The 19,670-nt window shown below is 39.7% G+C and overlaps 1 long non-coding RNA gene across 1 annotated transcript; it reads left to right on the top strand.

Annotated features, from left to right (window-relative positions):
- LOC309625407 lies at positions 1-10,654 on the top strand. The gene is made up of 2 exons (XR_014242502.1): positions 1-6,074; positions 6,236-10,654. It is a non-coding gene; the product is annotated as an uncharacterized lncRNA (long non-coding RNA).
- Positions 10,655-19,670: the final 9,016 nt, after the last annotated feature.

Raw genomic sequence — 19,670 nt, 5'->3', positions numbered from 1 at the left:
AGGCGTGCAGGATCTTTTGTTGTGGCACAGGCTCTTCGTTGTGGCACGCAGCCTTCTCTCTAGTTGTGGCGTGCAGGTTTTCTCTCTCTAGTTGTGGCACGCAGGCTCCAGGGTGCATGGGCTCTGTAGTTGCGGTGTGCAGGCTCCTGAGCGTGTGGGCTCTGTAGTTTGCGGCACGCGGGCTCTCTCGTTGAGGCGTGAGAGCTCAGTAGTTGTGGTGCGCGGGCTTAGTTGCCCCGCAGCATGTGGGATCTTACTTCCCCAACCAGGGATCGAACCCATGTCCCCTGCATTGGAAGGCAGGTTCTTTACCACTGGACCACCAGGGAAGTCCAGAGAAGTTCTTTTTAATTGCAATTTGCTGAAAGGTGTTTTTTTGTTTTGTTTTGTTTTGTTTTGTTTTTAAATTTTATTTATTTATTTTATTTATGGCTGTGTTGGGTCTTCGTTTCTGTGCGAGGGCTTTCCCCAGTTGTGGCAAGCGGGGGCCACTCTTCATCGCGGTGCGCGGGCCTCTCACTATCGCGGCCTCTCTTGTGGCGGAGCACAGGCTCCAGACGCGCAGGCTCAGTAATTGCGGCTCACGGGCCCAGTCGCTCCGCGGCATGTGGGATCCTCCCAGACCAGGGCTCGAACCCGCGTCTCCTGCACCGGCAGGCAGACTCTCAACCACTGCGCCACCAGGGAAGCCCTTTTGTTTTGTTTTTAATAATGAATGGATGGTGAATTTTGTCAAATACTTTTCTGCATCTATTGAAATAATGACTTTTCTTGTTTAGTCTGTTGATATAGTGAATTACTGTGATTGATTTTAAAATGTTGAACCAACCTTACATTCCTGGGATAAAACCAGCTTGGTTATGGTGTTCTATCATTTTGATACACTGCTGGAGTTTATTAATAATATTTTATTAAGGATTTTTACATTGTTTGAGAGATATTAATAGTTTAATTTTCATGTCTTTGTCTGGTTTGGGTATCAAGGTAATGCTGATCTCATAAAATGAGTTGGCAAGTGTTTCCTTCTCCTTTATCTTCTGGAGAAGTTTATATTAAATTGGTATTATTTATTCCTTAAATGTTTGGTAAAATCTGCCAGTAGAGCCATCTGGAATTTTCATTGTTGAAATATTTTTAATTACAAATTCTACTTCTTTATTATATAAAATATAGGACTATTCAGGGTATGTATTTCTTCTTGAGATTTGGTAGTTTGTGTCTTTCAAGAAATTTATCTATTTCATCTAGATATTTGAACTTATGGGCATAAAGTTGTTCATATATAATAGTATTATATTATTATCCTTTGTATAGTAGTGTACTCTCTGTCATTTTTGATGTTAGTAATTTGGGGGGGTTTCCTTCTTTTTCCTGATCAGTTTGACTAAGGCTTACCAATTTTGTTGATTTTTTAAAAGAAACAGCTTTTGACTTAATTGATTTCCTCTGTGGTTTTTCAATTTCACTGATTCATCTCTTTATTATTTTCTTCCTTCGCCTTGCTTTGCTTTTAGCTGCTTTTTCTGGTTTTTTAGGATGAAAGCTTAAACCATTAATTTTATTTTATTATTATTTTTTTAAAAATATTTATTTATTTGGCTGTGCCAGGTCTTAGTTGTGGCACGCGGGATCTTCATAGCCGTGTGTGGGATCTTTGCGCGACATGCGAGATCTTTAGTTGTGGCACGCGGGATCTTTTAGTTGCGGTATGCAGACTCTTAGTTGTGGCAGGCGGGGTCTAGTTCCCTGACCACGGATCGAACCCGGGCCCCCTGCATTGGGAGCGTGGCGTCTTAACCACTGGACCACCAGGAAAGTCACAGAGATCATTAATTTTAGATCTTTCTTCTTTGCTAATATAAGCCTTTAATGCTATAAAATTTCCTCTAAGCATGACTTTAAATGCATCCCAGACATCTTGATATGTTGTATTTTCATTTTCATTCCGCTCAGAATATTTTATAATTTCCTTCATGACTTCCTATTTGAACCATGGGCTATTCTGAACTGTGCTGTTTTAATTTCCAACTTTTTTTTAAACAGATTTTCCAGATATCTTTCTGTTATCAATTTCTAGTTTAATTCCATTGCTTTCAGAGAAATCCCTTTGTGTGATTTAATTTCTTTCAAACGTGTTGAGGTTTGTTTTATGGCCCAGGGTATGGTCTATGTTGGTGAATGTTTCTCTTTGACAATTTGAAAAATTATTTGTAAATGAGGTAGGAAAGTAAATATGAATTTCTCCAGAGCTACCTTGTCTGAAGTTCATTCCAGGTTAAAGTTAGTCTGGAAAACCAACTTCATGGACTTCACTCACAGGCTTCAGTACCCAAGCAGCCTGGAGCTGTGCCAAGCCCAATAGGGAAGCAGGGAGCAGGCGCACAGTCATTTAAGCCTAACTAAGCAATGAGCCAGAGAGCTGGTGGCACCTGCAGCTGTACCAGTCGTTGTATTTGGAGGAAGTTGGAGCAAAATACAAGAGAACAACTTTGAAAGGGAGACAAACAGTTGACGTCACCACTTGGCCCCAAACAGAGAGAATGCTATGGCCTCTACACTGTCAAACTGCAGTCAGCCCTTTCAGCTGGCACGACTGGAACTGGTTTTTTTTTTTTTTTTTGGAACTGGTTTTGATATCAAAGAATTGTAACTCCCAGGAAGCAGAGTTCCTGGGAGGGTGAGAAATGGTCTGATATGTGGGTTCTTTTTCTCAAGCAAGCGCAAAGAACAGTGAAACAACATTATGATTTTTCTACTTGGAGCGATCTTTGATTTGCACCTCTGCATAATTAGAGAGAATACTTCAGTGCCCCTGGATAACACAAACAGCACTGTGGTATTTTAATCATTTAAGCAAGCAATAAACATTCAGTAGAGTAACACATGGTAAGAGAAAGAGCCTGGGATTTGGCATCAGAAGACCAGCATTTCTACCTTCTTACTGGTGTTTGATTTTGTGCAAGATAGTGACTATTGGCCAACCAACAACAGCAATAATTATTTAACTAGTGTTTACTTCGTGGCAGGCGTTAAGCTAAGAATATTTTATGTATGAGCCTTACAACAACCCTAGGAGATGGGCATCAATATTATCCTGGGTTTCAGATGAGGAAAGTGAGTTTTAGAATGGATAAGTCACGTGTCTAAGGGCACAAAACTAGCGAGTTGTGAAGTGGGGACAGGAATGAAGGCAGTCTGACTACAGACCCTTTGCTCCTAATCCGTTTGCTAGTACTACCTAACACAGTAGAAGTGGTTGTCAGGATTCTTGAGTTAATGTATAGGACATTGGGAGTTGACCCAAAGTACATATTACATGCAATATAGTACCCTCCTTTTTTTAAGTTGCCAGGAAGGCAAGTCTTGTCCTTACGCTTCCTTGTCACGGTGGCTCAGCAAATTCCTCTGTGTGCAGCTCCCAACTCTGAAGAGCAAACTTCTGTGAGGTTGGGCAGAATCCTGAGGCCTCATCTGAGTGCTGAAACCAGGGCAATGGTTCAAGCTTCCCCGCCACCCCCAATTATGCTTCCTGTAAGGAAAAGTGAGCTTAGTCACTGTGATCTTAAAATGACGCTATACAGCCACTTGAGGAAATACTTGAATTTACTTTCTCTGCTTTAAGTGGATTTAGAAATTATTTCCAGGGCACTTACAGAAAAGAGTTCATGACTACCCTTTAGGGGTACTTACGTTTCAGGCTCAATATCTATATTATCTCTAATCTTTATAACAATCTTATGTGGTTGGATTTGTTAACTGGTCGGCATTATTAACTACCCCATCTTACTAAAGAAGAAGCTGAGGCTCTGAGAGGTTGGTCCACGTAGTCAAGGCCACCCAGCTCTCCAGGGCTGACAGCAGGTTTCAAACCCGACTCCACCTTTTTCCAAAGCCCATGCTCTAGTGGCGAATGGAGTTACAACAACTAAGAACACCTTGTGAACAACCTAAAGAGAAGCCAAGTGTCAGCCAGGTTCTTCCTGACCAGCCACTGCTTAAAAGTCACAAAACCAGCTGTGTAAATAACTTTCTCCCTTATCTGGAGATAGTAAAGGTGAATCAGTGTAAATACTGGAAAGTCAGTTTAAATAAAAGCCTATCATCCTTGACTTTCTATGTGGGCCCAACCAACAAGAGAATAAAGTGTTTTCATCCCTAATCACCATAACCTTAGTTATTTTGTGTGTATTTTTCCCTTTAGGTACCCATTGCATTTTATATATGATAAGCCATTCTTTTAAAGCACCTCTTCTTCTAAAAGCTTCCTTTGTTTCTGAGTCTACCTTTAACAACGTCAACACTTTTTTTGCATCTTCTGATTTTAAAACAACCACCCGGTACTTTTGCCAACGAACCCAAATACTGTGAGAGCTCAGCAAGATTAACACGAAACCCCGGAGGGTTTATGTGGTTGGCCCTGGGCCACCAGTGTGTGAGACAATGTATACGGTGATCCTTCTTCAGGAGACAAGTCTCCAGATCTCATGGTGTACATCTCTGCCATTCTGGACAGATGATTGCTAACCACACTTAATTGCAGACGATCTATGTACATTTCTGGGCTTGTATGATATTTGAATCATTATATTCTAGGGAAAAGGTAAATGTCAAAAAAAATTTATGAGACAATAAATAAGAAAGAACATAAATTACTTTGTGAACTTCAACTTAAAGCCATGGCACAGAAATAGCTGTTTGGAAAGCAGACTTCTGCTGGGTGCTGACCTGGGTCAGACACCACGCTGGGCTCTGGAGGCTGAGAAGAGACTTTCCGGAGACCAAGCACTGTATCATCATGCACAGCCTGCTCTCCTGCCTCCCCTTCCGCGAGTGTCTTCCCTGGAGGAAGCGAGATAGGAGACCTTGGCGGGCTGGAATTCACATTGTACTTTTTGCTTCTCAAAACACTTCACCAGGTTCTGTGAAGGAGAGAGGGCACATTTGGCATTTGAGGAAACAGCTACCAAAAATCTAAATGACTTTTTAGGAGTCAAGAAAACAAATTTTGGAGATTAATCCTTTGTCAGCATGGACATATATACACTACCAAATGTAAACTAGGTAGCTAGTGGGAAGCAGCCGCATAGCACAGGGAGATCAGCTCAGTGCTTTGTGACCACCTAGAGGGGTGGGATAGGGAGGGTGGGAGGGAGATGCAAGAGGGAGGGGATATGGGGATATATGTATACATATAGCTGATTCACTTTGTTATAAAGCAGAAACTAACACACCATTGTAAAGCAATTATACTCCAATAAAGATGTTAAAAAAAATAGATTTGTTCTAGGCAACAAACAGGGCTAGAACCTGTGTCTCAATTCTGAGTTGTATTCTTTCCATCTGTTGTACCACACTGTGGCTTTAAATTAAATAGCTCTAATTACATGGTTAAAGAAGTGTAAATCTGCCTTAAGAAAACCCAGTATCAAAACAAATATTCACGTGTGTGACAAGGTGGAGGAGGAGGGCAGGAAGTAGAAATTATTTGCATTTTAAAAATATTCTTTACTTAAAGTGAGATTCCATACAGATTGTTTTAGAAATGCATATGTTTCTTGAATGGACTTAATACTCAAAGTCTTCTCAACTTCCCCTCTTCAGAGAAACTTTATGATGCTTCTTCATTGGTGTCTAAATAACTCTTTGTGCAAACAGAAATCTCTGGCACCCTCGATACATTTCCCATTGAATTTTTAGGTGTCTATTGATCCAGAAGATCTAAATAGTTTCATAAAGTCATCTTCAAGCTGTATTCATGCCAAGGATTAAATGGAGATCATAGTTACCACCACATGGGGAAATCCTGTTCTTGTAAATAGCTTTCATAAGAATGGCTCATTGTCAAATATTAGTAGTGAGATATTATTGTGAAGCATCTAAACTGAATCCACATGTAGGTCCTTGTGAAAAATATGAATTTAAACAATATTCCCGCTAAATGATAAGAAATCCTTCACCAGCAACATATTTGTTTTTCTACAATATCATCTCACCTGAAGTTCCCATTAAGAGGATGAACTCTGGAGCCAGACTGCCTGGGATCAAATCCAGCTCTGCTATGAACCATCTGTGAGGCAAGTTACTCAACTTCCTTAGGCTTCATCTGTTTCATCGGCAACCTAGAAATCAGCTACCTCTTAAAGTTGTGAACATAAATGAGTGCTCTAATCATGTTAGCTTTAATTGTTATTATTGTTATGATACTAATGATCTCTGTATACTGTTTTCTTTTCAGGTGGGAATTTCATTTACACTAAAATGTATTCAATACTTTACTGACAACATATGTAAATTTATAGATTCACTTAACACCTATCAATCAAGGAAAAACATCATCTTTCTCGTCACTCAGAGAACTAAGAAACACTCCCAGGGGTTTCTACTCAGGAAGCCAGCACTTCCCACTGGCAGAGCACACTCTTCCCACCACATCATGCTGCCCATGGGATGACCTCTAAGAAAGGAGACAGCATGTGATAGAGGACGAACCAGACCTGGGTTCATCTCTGGGGTCTATGCTTTTTTGGTTGTGTGAAACCAGGAAAATTACTTCGTGTATTGGTCTGGGATTTTTTTGTTTGTTTTTTTAAAGAATTAACCTTTCTAGGGACTTCCCTGGTTGCTCAGTGGTTAAAAATCCGCCTGCCAATGCAGGGGACATGGGTTCGAGCCATTGTCCGGGAAGATCACACATGCCGCAGAGCAACTAAGCCCGTGCGCCACAACTACTGAGCCTGCGCTCCAGAGCCCGCGAGCCACAACTACTGAGCCTGTGTGCCACAACTACTGAAGCCCACGCACCTAGAGCCGGTGCTCCGCAACAAGAGAAGCCACTGCAATGAGAAGCCTGCGCACCACAACAAAGAGTAGCCCCCGCTCGCCACAACTAGGGAAAGCCCACGCACAGCAATGAAGACCCAAAGCAGCCAAAAATAAATAAATAAATAAATAATTAATTTTTAAAAAAGAGTTTAAAAAAAAATTAACCTTTCTAATTTGAGATAATTCTAGATTCACATAGAGATCTCATAAACTTTTTTCCCCCATTTCCTCCAATGATAACATTTTGTAAAACTATAGTACAGTATCACAACTGGGTATTCACACTGATAAAGTCAAGCTACAGAACAGTTCTATCACTACAAGTATCCCTCATGTTGCCCTTTCCTCCATCGCTGACACCTGTTTGTGAATAAATTTTTTTGTGGGCATATGTGTTCATTTCTTTTGGGTAAATACTGAGAATTGGAACGGTTGGATTGTATGGTAAATGTATGTTTAAATTTCTGAGGTACTGCCATATGGTTTTTCAAAATGGCCGTACCATTTGGCATTCCCATCAGAAGTATGTGAGAGTTCCAGTTGCTCCAGATCCATGCGAGCACTTGGTACTGTCAACCTTTTTAAAAAAATTGTAGTAAAATTCACACAACACACCATCTTAACCAGTTTTAAGTGGACAGTTCAGTGGTACTAAGTGCTTTCACATTGTTGTGCAACAATCATCACCATATATCTCAGAACCCTCTTCATCTTGCAAATGGACACTCTGTTCCCATTAAAGAATAATTTCCCTTTCTTTCCACCCACAGCCTCTGGCCACCACCCTTCTACATTCTGTCTCTGTGATTCTGACTACTCTATGTACCTTTCACATTTTAGTTACTGTGAATAACGCTACTATGAACATGGGTGCACAGATATCTCTTCAGGACCCTGCTTTCAATCTTTCTGGTATATACCCAGAAGTGGGATTGCTGGGTCATATGGTAATTATATTTTTAATATTTTGAAGAACCACCATACTGTTTTTCACAGCAACTATACCATTTTACATTCCTACCAACAGTGCACAGGGTTCCTATTTTCCCACATCCTTGCCAACAATTTTTTTCCTTCCCTGCCCTCCCTTCCTCTCCCTCCCCTTCCTCCCCTCTCTTTCTTTCATAGTAGTCATCCTAATGGGACTGAGGTGATATCCCAAGTGGTTTTGATTTGGGGACTGGGATCTTACTTGCCAACCACAGAAGCCGCTAGTTCCTTAAACTAGCTAGTTCAAGGATTTATTAAGGGATATTAAATAGTTTGGAGAATCTCTGGGAGAGTCAGAGTCAGATCTGGAGCCTACGCATCCAGAAACAATACCAAAACCACTATGTGGGATTGTCTCAGCTACCTCAGTGCTGCTGCCACTGGTGCTGTAGATGAGTGGACACTACACCCAAGACTCTCCACCATTCCTGCCACTGAAGACGGGACTCCTCGTCACCATCCAAGCCAGAAAAAATGGAGTCAACACAGCACCTGCTTCCTCATGCTGCTCTTTTTTCGACTGAGACTTGTGTGAGTACGCCTGCCTGGGAGAGCCTGCACTCTAGCTGCCAAGGTGCTGAGCAAGAGAGTTTGGGCTTCTGCCTTGGGGAGTTCAGATTCACAATGTGGGAATTTACTCTGATGTAGGAAGGGTTTTCAAAGACAGTCACAAAGCATGAGAAATACCTACTGTACTTTTCTACCCTATTTCTAAATATATAACTTTTTATATTATAAAAATTTTATGAGTATATACATTTATAAATATGAATAGGGTGATAATAGCTACCTCATTGACTTGTTTTAAAGATGAAATGAAATCCCACATGTAAAGTTTGTAACACAGTTTCTGGCACATTGCAGATGCCAATGATGTTATCCTTGTTTCTCTCAATAAAATGTAAGCTGTGAGTTACTTCCTGTGTGACATAAGGCTGTTTTGTAGGCAGCTGTACGATACAACTTTAGGAACCTCAAAAGAGCTCTATGACACCCCCCACCAATATCCTATTGAACATAGAGTTCCACGTTATTATTTTAGCTTAAGTTCTGATCTTGAAAGAAGGCAAATATTTGAAAAAGGAGTGCTAGTTTAGGCTATAAATGGCATATTAATACAAGCCTACATTATATGTTAGAAAGAGCACTCTTTTGGCCATTAAGAGGTCTAAGTTCAAATCCCATCTCCTTATAACTAACTGTACAACTCTGAGCAATTGATTACCCTCTCTGGGCCTCTCTCTGCTAAAAGGAGGGTGAGGTACTGAACCACCATCTAGCTCTGTTGTATCACGCTGCCATCAGTGGAGGCTCTTGAGAGCAGGTTTTTGATTTGGAGCAGACAGGAGGAAGCAGGAATGCCCTGGTCCCTTGAAGGAGTGTAAAAGGATTCTTGGGGAAGAAAAGGACACCAAAGGACAGCAAAGTGATGGAGATAGGGGTGCTGTTTCCTGTACCAGAAGGGCTGTGATAAGCTGAGACTCAGTAAAAACATTACAGAATAAGTGGCAGAAAAGTTAAGATTTTGTGGATTACTGAAGTATCTTGAAATTCTCTCTTGGGAAATAGACAGTCATAGAAATAGAAAGTTATTGAGTAACCGTTTCCTGTAACATACTGTAGATACAAAGTTAACATACAGTCCTTGTTCTCAGGGATTAATTCCAGAGGGAATTAATTAGAATATATTATAATTAGAATTAATTAGAAATATAATTAGAATACAATGTGGCAAGTCAATAGAAGCAAGTACAGAGTGTGGTATTATATTAAGTTATCTGCATTTTGGAGAGTTATATATGGAAATGCCAACAATTAAAAAAAAAATTTCTGGGGAATTCCCTGGCGGTCCAGTGACTAGGACTCCGCACTTCCACTGCAGGGGGCACAGGTTTGATCCCTGGTTGGGGAACTAAGATCCCGCATGCGGGGTGCGGCACAGCCAAAAAATAAATTTTTTTTCTGCAAGGATTCTGTGGTTTCGTTCCCATCACTGCTATCTTAAGATCAAGTAGAGACAGTTTGATAAAGGGGAGTACATATGTGTTAATCTAACACACACACACACACACACACACACACACACACACACTGTTTCAAGTTGGGAAGACAAGATTTAACTTTTAATATAATGGGAACCACAGTATGTTCGATAAATATTAAGACTGTTGAGATGACATTGGCAAAGCATTCTTCAACTCGTCTCAGGAAGGAAAGTGAAACCAACTTTAAGACCCAGGTCTAATGCCACATTGTACAAAACTTCCTACCAGATCTTCCAGCTGGAAACAATCTCCACTACACTGCCAGTCTGCCCAATTTTAGAGCTATTTTGTCTATGTCCATCTCAAATTAGACTTTGTGCTCACTGAGCACTGACTGACTTTGTTTTACTCATGTTCACCTCTCTCCAAGTCTACGGTTCACTGCCATACCCTTAGTAGGGGATTGATATGAATATGCTGAATTAAACTGAATGTTGGAAGGCTTTCTCAAAGGATATGCCATATGCTAGAAATTAAAATCCATGTGCATTTTCAAAGGCTGAGAGCAGTTTAAGCTTATCATTCGAATTTATGGGAACCACAATGAAAAAGTAGACTGAGTAACTGTATTTTGGCTAATCAGAGTGGATTAGATAATATTTCATCAGTTGTAAGATATATTTCATCAATTGTAAGATATATTTCAAGACTATTAATTTATTGTTGCTTTACCACATACTGAAAATTTCTAACTTGCTCTGCTAAAACTTAGTGGTATAGAAGTACAGAGAATTATGTGGAAATATAAAGAAAAAGTAATCTGCAGAGAATTTATTTAGATATTAGTTGCCAATAAATATCACACGAGTCTTCCCTTATTAAGTCTTACTAAAAAGCTGGTTAGATAAAGGGCCTCAGTGAAATGGATGTAAAGCAATTATACCTATATTTAGTGTCTTTAAAATTCCAACTTTACTGATATAAGAAAATAAGTTGCTGGGACTTCCCTGGTGGCGCAGTAGTTAAGAATCCTCCTGCCAATGCGGGGAACACAAGTTCGATCCCTGGTCCTGGAAGGTCCCACATGCCGCGGAGCAACTAAGGCCATGTGCCACAACTACTGAGCCCACGTGCCACAACTACTGAAGCCCACGCATCTAGAGCCCGTGCTCCGCAACAAGAGAAGCCGCTGCAATGAGAAACCTGCACACCGCAACGAAGAGTAGCCCCTGCTTGCCGGAACTAGAGAAAGCCCGCGCGCAGCAACAAAGACCCAATGCAGCCAAAAAATAAATAAATAAAAATAAATAATTAAAAAAAAAAAGAAATTGCTAAGGGAATGTGACACAGATGTAATAAGTGACATTCTTGCCATTTGCATTTAGATGGCACATTAGTCCCTCTTTTGAGGATATTTAAAGTGATCCCTACATAACAATCTAGGTCAAACAATGCCCCTAAGTATATTATTTGCCTATTTAATGTCTTTCAGCTCCAAATTAACCCTTTTATATTCTGTTCTGTTATACTGGGGCTAGAAGTCTGCAAACTGTATCTTCCAGAATCCATTCCAATTAGGGTGGACCAACTGGAGACGTTAGGACAATGGATAGCAGAGGAAGAGAAAAAAGCTTCCTGCTTGTTTCTTGCAATTCCTTAACTCCAGCTTTTTAGCCCTTCCAGAACCGGCCTCATCACACACCTTCAGAGGAACCAGCGGCAGCCCCTCTCCTCAAGGTCTGAGCCCCAGCTTCACGGGACCTTTCCTCTGAGCGCCTGATGAGCTGTGGCAGCCAGGCAGCAGACCCTGCCTGGGGCCGGAGCTCTAACACGGTGGGTCTTCTCTGAGCCCCCGGGTTCTGGCGATCCCATACTCTACCCTTCTGTTCCTCCAACCCTATTGCTGGCAACTGCTTCCTGCAGTTGTTCTGAGTTGTCTTAATGTCCTATTTTTGCTCTTTCAGTCCTCCAACATCTGTGTAACAATCCCCTATATTCTTTTGATTCTCCTCTAGTAAAATACCTACTGTGGTTTTCTGTTTTGTTGCCTAGACCCTGACTGACCCTAGATTCTGAGCCTAGGTACCTAGGCTCAATGGTTTTAAATAATTGGTTGCCTAGACCCTGAGCCTGTATACCTAGGCTCAATATTCTAAAATGATTTACTCACACGACTTTCCTAACTTTCAGAAAATTGGCAGGTTCTTGTAATGTATCTGCGTTTTGCACGAGCTAGACTCTAAGAGGCAACAAAAGTTTTTCTTAGAGTTACACCCATGAACAAGTTACACCACTGAACGAGCCACTCCATTACTGATTCACAATGTTCATCCTATTGTAGTTTGATTCAACGAGCGTTTACTGTTCACCGATGATGTGTCAGGAACTGTTAGGTGCTGGGGATGCAAATGTGTCATTGCTCTTACCCTTAAGAGAGAATAGAAATACCTATCATTTAGCAACAGGAGCTTTAATCAAGGATGCACAAGAGGTTGTGGGATCCTCGAGGAGACTTTGGAACTGGGCTTTAAGGAATTTAAGTGGACATTGGTATCCACTGTGGGTTTTCAGAAACCATAAACTGAGAAATATATATTTGAAAGCTTGATACAGAGTCAGTGCTTTATATGGAGCATTTAAAGGTCAAATAAATGGCTGAGATGCCCAGGCAGGTGCTCAATCCAGATCACAGGATTCTCTGTGTCCTCTAGTTATCACAAGATAATCACACTGAAGTAACTAATCCAGGAAGATTTAGATTTGAGAAGCATGACCAGGATGAAGTCATATACCCAAAATTAAATGTCATATCTAGAAAGTGTTAAATCTTACACTTACCAAAATTACCGAGGGAAGAACTTGTGGTTGAAGATCATAATGATTTAGTGAACCATTTCACTCACACTTGGTGAATGGGTTTGTTTTTTTAAGCTTCATCAAGTGATGGTTTATAACTATACAGGACATCTGTTTCTTTTATCAGCCCAGCATCCATTTCTCCTTCTTGTCAAAAGCCCAATATCCATTCCTTCTTGTGCTTTGGGTTTCTGTCTCAGCGGGACTATTGTTCAAGGTACTGCACCCTCCATGACCAAGGAATAACCAAACCCAGGCCAAGCAGATTCTGTTCCCTAGGAACCTGGCTCTTGCATGAAAGGACACAGTGCAGAAGTCTTTTGGAGTGGATTCCTTCTGAGGGCCCAAAGGGACTATCCACTGTCTCCTGCCCTTAGGTCTTCTCTGAACCCAGTTTTCAGCTTTTTCTTTAATCCATAACAACCAAAGAACAGCCAAAGAACCCTGATACAGGAGCTTAACTCTCAACTATGTTTATTTCAGATACAATTTCCTCTGCCTGGAATGCCCTTTACTCTCTTCTTTATGTTTCCAAATATTATGTTTCCTTTAGAAATATGGACTTGTTTAACGGTTTTCTTAGACATTTGAGCTACACTTGATAGGTCTCCATTTAAGTAGTCATAAAGGGACTGTCTGGGTTCAGACAGATTCATCCCAACTTTCCAAACAACTTAATATGTGAGTGTGGCAGCTGTAGATATGCGTCGGTCAGATCTCCCTTCAGGAGAGAACCTGCTGCAAGAAATTAGTTAACCTTCAGAATTCACCTCAGCGCTGGCCAAGCTCTCCCTGGGCTGCTCCCAGCTAACGAATGAGTTCTTCTGTATGGGTTTGAAAGCTGAGCCATTCCTTTCCAACTCGGGATTCCTCTAGTGGACAATCTTTGCTCTGGAGCTCCCCATTGACTGGCCAAGGTGTTCTCAGGGCTGCACTGTGGTCTGAGGCTCTATGCGGTCCTCCTTCCTCCCTTTCTCACTGCACATGTGCCAGCTCTGCACTGACAGTCTTCCTGCTTACCCTGTTCAACCTTCCTTTTGTTCTCCACACAGGTTATTTCCCTAAATAAATCTCCTGCACTTCTAATTCCATCTTGATGTTTGTTTCTAGAGAACCCAATCCATGACAATGACCAACCTCTGGTTTTCTCATTTATAAACAGGAACCCTACTATCTCATAGGATTAATGTGAAAATTAGATAATATTTCTCCCCAGTACAGGTCTTGGCACAGATTCTAATAAATGTTTTTATTGAAGTATCAATATAAGTACATACAGAAAAAAAATGCGTCAATCATGTGTACAGCTTGCTGAGAAGTGAAAATATATAACATTTCCAGCACCTCTAAAGCATCCCCTCATGCCCCATCTCAATCTTTATTCCCTCACTCTTCCTCAAAGGTAACCATCATCCTGATTTCTAACACTATAGTTTGCCTGTTCTTGAACTTCATTTAAGTGAAATTATACAGTATACTTTTAATGTCTGAATTCTTACAAAGAACTTAAATTTCTTGAGGATTGAAATCCATGTTGTTGTTGGTAGGAGTTCATTCTTTTTGATGGTACTGTAGTATTTTGAGCTGTGAATATACCACAACTTATTTATTCTTTCTACTCTCGATGGACATTTGGGTTGTTTCCAAGTTTTGGTGACTATGAATAATGCTGCTGTGAACAATCTTATGTGTCTTTTGGTGAACACGTTTTTTAGGTGCAGACCTAGAACTGGAAATGCTGGATTATAAGGTATGTGTATGTTCACCTTCAGTTTTTCAAAGGTATTGTACCAATTTACACTCCAACGAACAGTATATAAGAGTTCCAGGGCTTCCCTGGCGGCGCAGTGGTTGAGAGTCTGCCTGCCAATGCAGGGGACACGGGTTCGAGCCCTGGTCTGGGAAGATCCCACATGCCGCGGAGCGACTAGGCCCGTGAGCCACAATTGCTGAGCCTGCGCGTCTGGAGCCTGTGCTCCGCAACAAGAGAGGCCGCGACAGTGAGAGGCCCGCGCACCACGATGAAGAGTGGCCCCCGCTCGCCGCAACTGGAGAAAGCCCTTGTGCAGAGACGAAGACCCAACACAGCCATAAATAAATAAATAAATAAATAAATAAATTAAAAAAAAAAAAAAGAGTTCCAGTTGCTCCATACCCTCATCAATGCTTCATACTTTCCTCCTGTTTCATTTTAGTCATTCTGGGGGAATGTGCAATAGCACTGTATTGTGGATTCATTTTGTAGCAGCATTATTATTTAATTTGTTTTTCCCTGGTAACTAATGAAGTTAATACCTTTCAAAGTGTTTACTGACCCCTTGGATGTTCTCTTTCTCTGTTTGGTTTTATTGGGGTACATTTTACTTACCATAAAATTCAGTCATTTTAGGTCTGTAAATAAATGATTTTTAGTAAGTTTACAGAGTTATGCAACTATCATCACAATCTAATTTTAAAATATTTCCATTATCTCAAAAAGAAACCTCATGCCCATTTACAGTCACTCTTCATTCTTAACCTCTGCCCCATGCAACACTAGTCTACTTTCTGTCTATAGATTCCACCTTTTCTGAACAGTTCATATAAATGGAATCTACAATATGTGATCTTTTGTGACTGGTTTCTTTCACACTTAACATGTTTTTGAGGTTCATCCACACTGTAGCATGTATCAGCACTTTATTTTCATTGCTGAATAGCATTCCATTGCATAGATATGACTAATTTTGTTCATTTACCAATTGGTAGATATTTGGGTTGCTTCTACCTTTGGCCATTATGAATAATGCTGCTATGGAGATTTACATACAAGTCTTTGTGTGGACATGTTTTCTCTTGGGCAGATACATAGGAGTGGAATTGCTGGGTCATATGGTGAATCTGTTTAACATTTTTAAGAAACTGCCAAACTTTTCCAAAGTGTGCATCATTCCCACTAGCAATGAGCAAGCACCCCAGTTTCTCCACAATCTTAGACATTTGGTTCTATCTTTTTTTTCATTTTAGTCATTTTAGTGGGTGTGTAAAGTACGGCATTTTTGTTTTAATTTTCATTTCTCTGATAACCAAGGAAGTGAATACATTCACACATATTTATTGACTACATGGATGTTACCTTTTGCGGAGTGCTTATTCAAAATCCTTTGCCTATTTTTTCATTGGGTTGTCTGCCTTAGTTCTTTATATCTTCTGAGTAGGTCTTTTGCGGATATATGTAACGCAAGCCTCTCTTCCATTTTGTGGCTTATATTTCCACTCTTGTAAAGGTGTCCTTAGATGAACAGAGCAACTTAATTTTAATTAGGTCAATATTACCAACTCTTTCTTTTATAGTCAAAGTATTAATGTTTTGTTTAGGAAATCTTTTTTTACCCCAAGTTCATGAAGATATTATGTTTTATTTTAAAAAGCATTATAGTTTTATATATTTTATTTATTTAGATTTATTTATTTACAATCTATTTGGTATTCATTTTTGTTTATTGAGTGAAGTTGCAGTCAAGATTCATTTGATTTTCCATTATTGTTTTCAATAAATTTTCAAAAGAATTTATTGAAAAGGCTATCCTTTTTTTTATTACACTGCAGTGTATCTGTTATACATAAGGTGACTAAGCATGGGTCTGTTTCTGTACTCTCAATTGTATTTCATTGTCTATCTTCATGCCAGTGTCACACTTAACTGCTACAGCAGCTTTATCATAACTCTTGCAATCTGGTACCTAAGATTCCCAGGTTTCTTTTTCAAGATTGCCTTGGTATCCCTAGCCCTTTGCATTTTATGTAATTTTATAATCAACTTGTCAATTTTCATAAAATATCTGCTTGGATTACAGAGAATCTTTAAATCTAACATTTTTACAATATCAAATCTAATTCATTAACATGGCATAATATGCCATTTATTTAGGTCTTTAATTTTTTTCACTGATAGAGTTTTATCTTTTATTTTTTTAAAGGACAGAAATTTATTGTCTCACAGTTCTGTAGGCTAGAGGTCTGAGATCAAGGTGTCAGCAGGGCTGGTTTCTCTTGAGGCCTCTCTCCTCAGCTTGTAGATGGCTGCCTTCTTGCTGTGTCCTCATGTGGCCTTTCCTCCATGCATGCCCCTGGAGTCCTCAGTGATAGTTTTAAGTATAGAGATCTTGCATCTCATTTTCTTAGATATTGAATAGTTTTCTGTACTATAAGTGGTATCCTTTTAAAATTTCATTTTCTGTTTATTGCAGGTATATGTATATGTAATTGTTTTCTATGTTGACAGTGCATCCATCTGCTTTTCCAAATTCACTTACGATTTCTAACAGTTTATTTGTAAATAATGGCATTTTTATTCCTTTCTAATCTTTTAATTTTTTATTTTTTTTCTTAGTTTTCTTTGTTTATTGAACTGACTAGGACCTCTAGTACAATGAATAACAAGTGGTGAGAGTGAGAATATTTGATTCATTCCTGATGTCAATATAGTAGATTTTTAACAAATGTTTCTTATTCTTCTCCTAAGTAAGATCCATTAGGAACAATCTGAAATTCTCAGTAAAACCTATAATGATCCTTGCTGCTAGGTTTGATATGGAAGTTTCTTGGACCTATGATACAAGATATCAGTTATTTTTCTAATGAAAAGGCATGTAAGGAACTTGAAAACAGCAGAATTTAAAAAGCCCCACGATAAGTCTACCAATGTGTGACATACCGAACGGAACAACTAAAGAATGAAAATGCACTCTTTATGCCTTTAATGAACTTTTTGGTTAAAAATAAAGGAGCCGACTGTTTTTTTTTCTCACCATAAGCAAGAAACTTTAATGCTCACAATCTCACTTAACCCTCCTAACAACCATATGAAGTGGCCATTATTTGCAATCAACAGAGAAGGAGATGGAGGCCTAGACAGGTTGAGTAATTTATCTAAGGTAAGTGGTAAGGGCTAAATGGTTTGGCTGGTAGGTGGCAACTGAGTAATTACATTGAGATGTATAATCTACATGTGCTGTAGAAATTCTGGAAAACAGAAAATAGAAAATAAACAGTCAGAGATGTCATGTAAAAGTTACAGCTTGACTGAAGTAAACTGAGTACCTTGAGTGAAGTAAAGGATTTAAATTTTTGGTGAAAAATCAGAATTTCAGAATGGGAGAGCCATTATGAGTCAAGCAATGAAGGTGAAATGATCATGGCCTTTATGTGCTGGTGTTCCAGGGAGTACTAGGAGAGAAGGCTGGGAAGTAGGTTTAGCCAAAAAATTTAAAAAAAAAAAAGAAAAAAAAAAAGAAAAAAAGGAGCTTGATAAAAAATGCTCTCACAAGACCTTCTGCATTTACTTAACCAGTACCCCCCAATTACTCTGCCTACTTCCACACTATGCATACCTTAGCTATAATCAACATTTATTGAATGCCTACTATGTGTAAGGTACAGTATAAAAAGCTGAACTTGTATGTTTGTTCATATTGCTTCTGTCATGTAACAGAAACATGCTTGTAATTAAAGTCTTCCTTTACATTAAAAAAAAAAAAAAAGTAGGCACACACATAAATAACCAAATAGTCCTATAAGGTTTGTCATCAAAAAAAGCATGCCCTTCCCCCATCTCTCTTTCTTCAAAAACCATTTTCCTTCTTTTAGCAGATTATTTTATTTCCATGTCACTAAATAAGCTACTTCTTTTTTTTTTTACAGAATGGTTTTTTAAAATTAATTAATTAATTAATTAATTTATGGCTGTGTTGGGTCTTCGTTTCTGTGCGAGGGCTTTCTCTAGTTGTGGCAAGCGGGGGCCACTCTTCATCGCGGTGCGCGGGCCTCTCACTATCGCGGCCTCTCTTGTTGCGGAGCACAGGCTCCAGACACGCAGGCTCAGTAGTTGTGGCTCACGGGCCCAGTTGCTCCGCGGCATGTGGGATCTTCCCAGACCAGGGCTCGAACCCACGACCCCTGCACTGGCAGGCAGATTCTCAACCACTGCGCCACCAGGGAAGCCCTAAGCTACTTCTTGATTTCTAATTTTTAGATATTATTCATTGATTTCCCACTGTAGAGATGAGGATTTAGGTATTTTTTCTACCTCACCTCCACACCACCATATCCTCTCTCAATATAATTATGCTGTAATTTTGATTAGACTATTATTTACTGTTAACATTTTTATGGCATTCAACCACTGGTCATAGTTTACCTATTCTTTCTTATAACGTTTTGCTTTCCTGGAGTTAATAACTGGCAGTTTTTTGTTTGATTTCAACCTTAAGTTTTGTTTTGTTTTTTTAACATCTTTATTGGAGTATAATTGCTTTCCAATGGTGTGTTAGTTTCTGCTTTATGACAAAGTGAATCAGCTATACATATACATATATCCCCATATCTCCTCCCTCTCGTGTCTCCCTCCCATCCTCCCTATCCCACTCCTCTAGATGGTCACAAAGTACCAAGCTGATTTCCCTGTGCTATGCAGCTGCTTCCCACTAGCTATCTATTTTGCATTTGGTAGTGTACATATGTCCATGCCACTCTCTCACTTCGTCTCAGCTTACCATTCCCCCTCCCGGTGTCCTCAAGTGCATTCTCTATGTCTGCATCTTTATTCCTGTCCTGCCCCTAGGTTCTTCAGAAGCATTTTTTTTTTAGATTCCATATATATGTGTTAGCATACGGTATTTGTTTTTCTCTTTCTGACTTACTTCACTCTGTATGACAGACTCTAGGTCCATCCACCTCACTACAAATAACTCAAATTTCGTTTCTTTTTATGGCTGAGTAATATTCCACTGTATATATGTGCCACATCTTCTTTATCCATTCATCTGTCAATGGACACTTAGGTTGCTTCCATGTCCTGGCTATTGTAAATAGAGATGCAATGAACATTGTGGTACATGACTCTTTTTGAATTATGGTTTCCTCAGGGTATACACCCAGCAGTGGGATCGCTGGGTCGTATAGTAGTTCTATTTTTACTTTTTTAAGGAAACTCCATACTGTTCTCCATAGTGGCTGTTATCAATTTACATTACCACG

This window comes from Balaenoptera borealis (assembly GCF_965194805.1).
Source record: "Balaenoptera borealis genome assembly, chromosome: 3".
Lineage (NCBI taxonomy): Eukaryota > Metazoa > Chordata > Mammalia > Artiodactyla > Balaenopteridae > Balaenoptera > Balaenoptera borealis.
Note: the sequence above shows the minus strand (reverse complement) of the source record. Positions and strands in the feature narration are given on the sequence as shown.